Source organism: Mus caroli, unplaced genomic scaffold (genome assembly GCF_900094665.2).
Source record: "Mus caroli unplaced genomic scaffold, CAROLI_EIJ_v1.1 scaffold_8144_1, whole genome shotgun sequence".
NCBI classification, from domain to species: Eukaryota; Metazoa; Chordata; class Mammalia; order Rodentia; family Muridae; genus Mus; species Mus caroli.
Window position 1 is genome coordinate 61,513 of NW_018389082.1, and position 7,689 is coordinate 69,201.

Genomic DNA, 7,689 nt, shown 5'->3' on the forward strand with positions numbered 1-7,689 from the left:
TTTATGGTGTAGATACACTCCATCCTAATATTCATTTTACATCAAATTAATTGGAAAGTGATATGGACTTTTGTCTTAGCACATTGACTCTCTCATCTTTGCTTATGAACAACCAAATGACATATTAAATATTCACTTTATAAAAATATGTCAGTCGTGATCTGAGGCATGTTTCCTCTGTATTTGTGAATTGATATGAACTTTGCTCATTTAAATTTAGAGGGCTTTGTTTCCCTGCTGTCTCAAACCCTCTTTCTTGCTAATGAACCTGATATATTCCTTTCCACAGCAGAAGTCGACCTTTGCAAAAAGTCAGGAAGTGTTTCTTTTGGACCTTGAGAAAATGGTTCAAGTTTTTTTCCTGTTTCTGTAACCTTGTCCAGACATTTAAGACTGACAAGAGACATAATGTCAAGGTTTCTCCTTCATATTCAGCCTGTACCTCTATTTCAGCAAAATGACCCTTACCAAACAGCTGATCTTTACAAGTATTGCCACCTCTGACTTTATTTTGTAATGCTATCTCCTTTGCCTCTTCTCTCCACCATGAAAACCATTGTAAATGTGGCCCAGGTTCTAATATTTCTTTTTCTATATCCTTCCAGTCATGGGGAATTATTCTATTTTTAATAGCTCAAGAAGTTGGGATTTGTTTACAAACATCGAATGCATTCCAAAATTAGTGACACCTTCCTTAAATTTTCTCAATCACATACACGGGTTGCTATCTAAATTCCTGACAACCCTGTGGATGATCATCATCTGCTGGCCTTTGTTGTATACTAACTGGAAAACTAAATTTTGTTTTCTATCAAATTTTGCTTGCCTTTCTCAAATTTTATCTTCTGTTTCTACATGAGTCTTTTCCCTAATTAATATTTTAAGTTCCTCTCTTAAGGTCTGTACCCATGCACCTTTTGTTATTCATCCTGTTCCATAAGTTTCTGTATTCTCTTTTCAATGTTGTGCTTCCACATTTTAATTCTTTCTTTACATCATAAATCTAATATTCTGATGTCTATTTTTATTTTGATTGATCAATTTTAAAAGTTTTTTTTAAAAGCCTTGCTTCCAATCCTCATTATTTTCTCTCTGCTGCTCTATGAGATGTCACATGCTTTGCTCTTTCTCACCTATGAAATTCTGCATTTTTTGTTCTAGTATCTTTTCTAGCTCCTATCTCCAACCTTCATGTTCTACTCTCTGTCACTTATCATGACAGAGAGTTCTATTGTTTTCTCTAACCCTTGTTTCCATCTTAAATTTCTCTCTCTTTTGTTCATGCTGCTCTATAAATTCTTATATCTTCTGTTCTAGACCCTGCTTCCATAATTTAAATTCCTCTTTATGTATTAATTCTGATATTGTAACATCTACCTTATTTTGATTTACTAACATTAGTCAATTATCCTCTGGACTCTGCTTCCAAAGTTTATTGCTATCTCTTTGCTGTTCAGTCTGATCTATGAAATTCTGCATTTTTGTTCTAACATCTTTTCCAGTTCCTATCTCCAACCTTCATTTTCCTCTGTCCCTTAACACAACCTATGAAACCCTGTAATCTCCCTTTAAGGCTTATAATTTTTTATCTAGGGCTTTGTCTTGTGAAAAGACATAGTAATCCAAGGTATTTAACATTGTAATGATGATAGCTGGCAAAGTGTTTGTTTCCTTTTTTTGTCTTAATTTTAGCATTTATTTTTGGTTTAAGCTATTAAATATTTTTAAAAGACATATATATTTTGTTATTACATATATATATTATTAGATATTTTCTTCATTCACATTTAAAATGCTATATCTAAAGCCCCTTATACCCTGCCTCCAACCCTGCTCCTCAACCCACCCACTCCAGCTTCCTGGCCCTGGCATTCCCCTGTACTGGGGTTAGTTTCCTTTATTTATTTTATTAGATATTTTGTTTATTTACTTTTCAAATGCTATCCCGAAAGTTCCCTATATATACCCTCTCCCTGTCCTGCTCCCCTACCCACTCACTCTCACTTCTTGTCCCTGGCATTCCCCTGACCTGGGGCATATAAAGTTTGCAAGACCAAGGAGCCTCTCTTCCCAATGATGGCCAACTAGGCCATCTTCTGCTACATATGCAGCTAGAGACACGAGCTCTGGGGGTACTGGTTAGTTCATATTGTTGTTCCATCTATAGGGTTGCAGACCCCTTCAGCTCTTTGGGTACTTTCTCTAGGTCCTCCATTGGGGGTCCTTTAAATCCACCTATATCTATCCATTCTTATTACCTGATCAGAAACTTCTTGTATCTTTTTATCCCTCTGGTGTTTGATTCAGGACACTGCAGTCCTCTCCAATTCTTTTATTCAGAAGGGCTAACTGTAGAAAGAGCCAGACTTCTGAGCCTTCTCTGTCTTTGTTTGGGTTGCAGCTGGCAGTGTGTATACAGATCTCAGACAGCCTGCAGTACAAGCAGTCAATAGAACCTGTCTGACTGTCCTGTATCCTGTTTAGAAGTAGGGGATGCAAGAAAGTGAGCACAGGAGTGCTCAGTAGGGCAGAGATTGCTGGATCAGCCAGCTGTGCCTGTGAGGTCTTTGAAAAGATAGCTGATGAAGTTTTGTTGTTGTTGTTGTTGTTGTTTGTTTACTTGTTTCAGCTGTTGATTCTCAGATGTGAAGACTGCTTCAAATACAGTTGTACTCCAGTGTCCTTGGTCCTTCTTCAGGAAGGAAACCAAACCTTGTTGTGGCACTGGTGCTGCCTAAGTCCTAGCTCAGGCTAGGGGTCTGCCTCTGATCTTTGAGATTTGCTTGAGGCTTGGGGAGGGAGTATCTCAGTTAGCTCTCTGTATAACCATTAGACCCACTCTTTGTTTAATTTCCACCGAGCTGGAGCTTTAGAGCACAGCCTTGGTTTATATTGGGGAGGCGAACTTTTGTCTCACATTATTTGGGTTCTATGTCCAACATATATGGTGGTGTGCCAAATTGTTATTGGGATGTCCAATCCCAATAAGCCCATATAATAAACACACAACCCAGTTATTATAATTATAAGCTATAAGCCTAGATTAGGCAGATCTAACACTATATTTAAGAGTAGTTTTTTTGTTTGTTTTGTTTTGTTATGTTTTTTTTTCTCCAGTGAGACACCCTGGAATAAAAACTAAATTTTTATCTGTAAGTAGTTATCAGTTGTGTTAGGGATGGAGGTTTGATCATTCCTCTTTCAACTTGTAGGACCTAATCTATAGCATTCCAATGCATTCCCATGCATGCGTTTCTGTGCACGCTGCCTCAGTTTCCGTGAGTTCAAATATGTGTCATTTGTGTTTAGAGGCCTTGTTTCCCTGGGGGCTCTCTACCCCCTCCCCCTCTTAATAGCAGTAAGGTAATAAGGTTTCTATACCTCTTCTTCAGCAGGGTTCTCTGAGACCTGAAGGTCGTGGATTTCATGGAGACATCCCATTGATGACAAGAGTGTCTATATTCTCTCACCCTATGCATATTGTCTGCTTTTGATCTATATTTGTTTCCATCTGCTGCAGAAGGAAGCTTCTGTGATGATGTCTGAACAAGAACTAATTTAAGATTATAGCAGAATGTCATAGATGTCAGGCTTAATGGTTTTTAAAAGAGTATATGGGATTGTGGGTTTTTGCACAACAGTAATGTGCTTGATTATCAAGGACAAGTCCCTGGGTTCAGTCTTCATCTTCCAAGTTCCCTCTTCCACCCTAATTTTCTTCACATTTGTGTATATTGTGTATATGTATGTACACAGCTATTTTTCTTGGCACATGTAATGAGTTATGATAATTTTACTCCATACCATAGTACTCATAAAAATTATACTGAGATAGAAAATCTTTTCATTTGAGTGCATTTAGTTCCCATTTTCTCATGCTCACAAACTTCACCTAAAATTTCACAGTCCATCCAACTGCCTATTCATGTAACCCATTCAATACGTTGTTAGGAACATAAAGGACCAGAAAGAATAGGATGGAAACTAATCATGTTTTGGTATTCAGGTGTGAGGAGCCACTTCATGTATAAGTGACTTGAAGGGAACAGGTTAGAGATAACTCAGAGTAGGCTACAAAGATTCCCTGTGGCCACATTGAGCTATAAATATGACAGGCAAAACACACTATTCTTTCTGTCCTACCATTATGATCTGCCTATTCTCAATAGCATCTATGGAGCAACTGCTTGAAAGTGTATCTCCTCCCACATCAATTCAGTTAACTGGAGATTCCAACACTCTTTAGCCCTTTCTTTTATTCCTTTCTTTCCAGGTATATTCTTTGTCCTATTATAGCATACTTGCTTTATCCCCCTCCTATCTCCACATAGCTAAATCTATGGAAACACCATCTCCTTGTGGAGACAGTTCTATTAGCTTTTCAAAGGCAGTCCCTGGGCCAATTTTCCTCTCTAAAACTCACTGACCTGCAGAAAAAAATTCCCAAAAACAAGGAAGCCACAGCCACAGCACTTCCCCAGTATGCAGAAATGGCAACAAAATCTAAGGAATCAAAGACTCATTGAAAAAAGATAAGAATAAATATCAACACGTAGAATCACATCAATCATCATAATACAGATGCAAAGACACAAGGGAAAAACAAAACACATTAAGGTCAAGGCAATATCCCTCCACCAGAAACCAGTAACTACTAGAATTTCTGCTGAAAGCTATAATATATCAGAAACCCAAGACAATGGCTTCAAAATAGTGATTACTACTATTCTCAAGTACCTCAAAGAGGATAAAATGGAGTCATTGGCCAACCCAAACTGACTGAAATTAGTGAAATTAGCATACTGTGTTTTGCTTTGCTTTGTTTTGTTTTGTTTTCTCTACATTTTGTTTAGATTTGATATTTTTAGCTTTGTGGGAGTTTCGTTTGTTTTGATTTTGAGTATGAGGGTCCCATGAAAGAGACAGAGAGAAAGAGAGAGAGAGAGAGAGAGAGAGAGAGAGAGAGAGAGAGAGAGAGAGAGGAAGTAAATAAATGAAAGCATTATTGAAGCGAAGGTTTAGAAACTCACTAGAAATGGGGCTTTTGTCAGTCAACATTATCAATTAAATTGGCTCAATTCTCTACTTACAGGAGCTGAGATCATTAACTGAAAATAATCCTGGTTTCTAATAGTGCTGCCAATCATATTAAAGTGTAAAATTGACTCTACTATAGCTGTCTACTATTTACTAATGGCAATAACTCTAAACTCATAGTTACCTGTTTTTACACCCACAGGTGCATTCCTTTAACTGAGAAAGAAATTGATATTAAAATTAGGAAAACAGTTTCCATGTTAATCTCCATCTAGAGCAAAAAATATACTCAGGTGGGGATTGAGCAACAAACTAATCTATGAGTATAAGGATAATTTATTAGAACTCAGTTCAATGCCAGGTCCATTTAGCAGAGTAAGTGCAGTTGGCATTTACATAGAGCATATGAACTTTTCTGAGTATAAATGTCATTGGCAAAATATAATGTCATTCTAAGACCAAAACTGACTGCCAGAGTACAAAATAAATCTTCCATTATGAACCACATTTAATTTATTGCCCTTGATCCAGTAAGGTAAACCCATGAAATCCATGTTGTTTTATATTCAGTTAACAGCAGAACAGAGAAATTCTTAAAATGGTGGAAATCAAGAGGTAGCAAAATGAAGATTTTGTTCTTTACTGCTGCCACCGCTTTGGTCGCCACTAAATCAGAACCTCCTTCTGAAGGAAAATATGTAGAGGAATAAAGCTGTAATTGTGGTCCTGTGATGTGCATGTGTGTGATCACTGTCACGTAATTCTACATGATTAGCACATTGGTTATTATTAGCATTCATACATGGCAATAATTTATTAAGATGTATAGTTATGAGTGTTTATTCATACTGTTTACTTGGTATATTGTATTCTGGAGGCATGATCTGTTACTTATAAGTAAATATGGTCAACTTTTTAGTTCTGACTTGTCTGTAATCCCCAGGACATTCTCAATGCTGGCTTCCTTAGTGCTACAATTTTACACACCACCTTATTTGGTTAATTCACATAAATTACAGGGAAGAAATTAAATTCTCATTGTTTCATTATATTGGTATTTCTGATAAAATTGTTTTACTCACATTAATATATAATGTTTGAACAGATATTTAGTTCAATAATGTATGTTGTTTAAATTATATTTTTCCCGATTCACTGTTGATTGCTTGCTTCCAGCATTTACAACCATGGTATAATATATCCTAAAAAAGTCACTACACATCTATTGCTGTTAGGTACACAGTAATTCTATTTATAATATGAAGCAACTTTAAGCTCTGTGACTTTTAAAGAAACTTGACATTTTAATAATATATATATGTATATATATAATGTTATACATGTAAGATACATAGACAGTAGATTCCATATTTTAGAAAATAGAGATGAGTGAGTAAATGTTTACTCAAAATTAATATTAATTAGATTTCTGCTCAAAAGTAAACTTAATTATTATAAGGTGAAATGGTTATTTTATTTAGAAAAATATAACTGAGTGTTGTATATACCAATCTTTCATGTTGGATTGTCTAAAAACAGTCAGTAATCTCAAAAGCATAAAACAAAGTGGTATAAAAGAAATGTATTTTAATGAGGGTAGATAAAAAATCCCATGTAGGAATAGAAATCTGTCTCTTAAAATGTAGTTAATTAAAGTTAGTAACTAAGGAAATTTTGAAAATAAATGTGACCTTGCTCTTTTTAGTCATTCAGTGTTACAGTGTCTACACTTCTTTTTTTTTAATGAATTTTTTTATTAGGTATTAATTTCATTTACATTTCCAATGCTATCCCAAAAGTCCCCTACAACCTCCCCCACCCACTCCTCCACCCACCTACTTCCACTTCTTGGCCCTGGCGTTCCCCTGTACTGAGGCATATAAAGTTTGCATGACCAATGGGCCTCTCTTTCCACTGACGGCTGACTAGGCTATCTTCTGATACATATGCAGCTAGAGACACGAGCTCCAGGGGGTACTAGTTAGTTCATATTGTTGTTCCACCTATAGGGTTGCAGATCCCCCTAGCTCCTTGGGGTACTTTCCCTAGCTCCTCCATTTGGGGCCCTGTGATCCATCCAATAGCTGACTGTGAGCATCCACTTCTGTGTTTGCTAGGCCCAGGCATAGTCTCACAAGAGACAGCTATATCTGGGTTCTTTCAGCAAAATCTTGCTAGTGTATGCAATGATGTCAGCGTTTGTAAGCTGATTATGGGATGGCTCTCCGGGTATGGCAGTCTCTAGATGGTCCATGCTTTCGTCTCAGCTCCAAACTTTGTCTCTGTAACTCCTTCCATGGGTGTTTTGTTCCCAATTCTAAGAAGGGGCAAAGTATCCACACTTTGGTCTTCCTATCTCCTTGTACTAAGGTGTCTACACTTCTTTGTTGAGTGGGTGTTTGCAGAGAGTTCCCCATGCTTATAGGATATAGTTGTTGAAACTGTTGTGGATCGCCCAGGGGCTAATTATATTTGATGTTAATTCTGTTCTCCTCTGAGTGGCTCTGAACAAGGAATGAGTCAGCACTCAGGTGATTTCCTGTAAACCTGCTTCCCACCTTAATTTGTAAAATAAAGAGAGTCGGTAATTGGACAGATAAAGGGAAGGTGGAGCAGAAGGTGGGGAGAGATAAGAAAGAGAAAAGGGAAGAG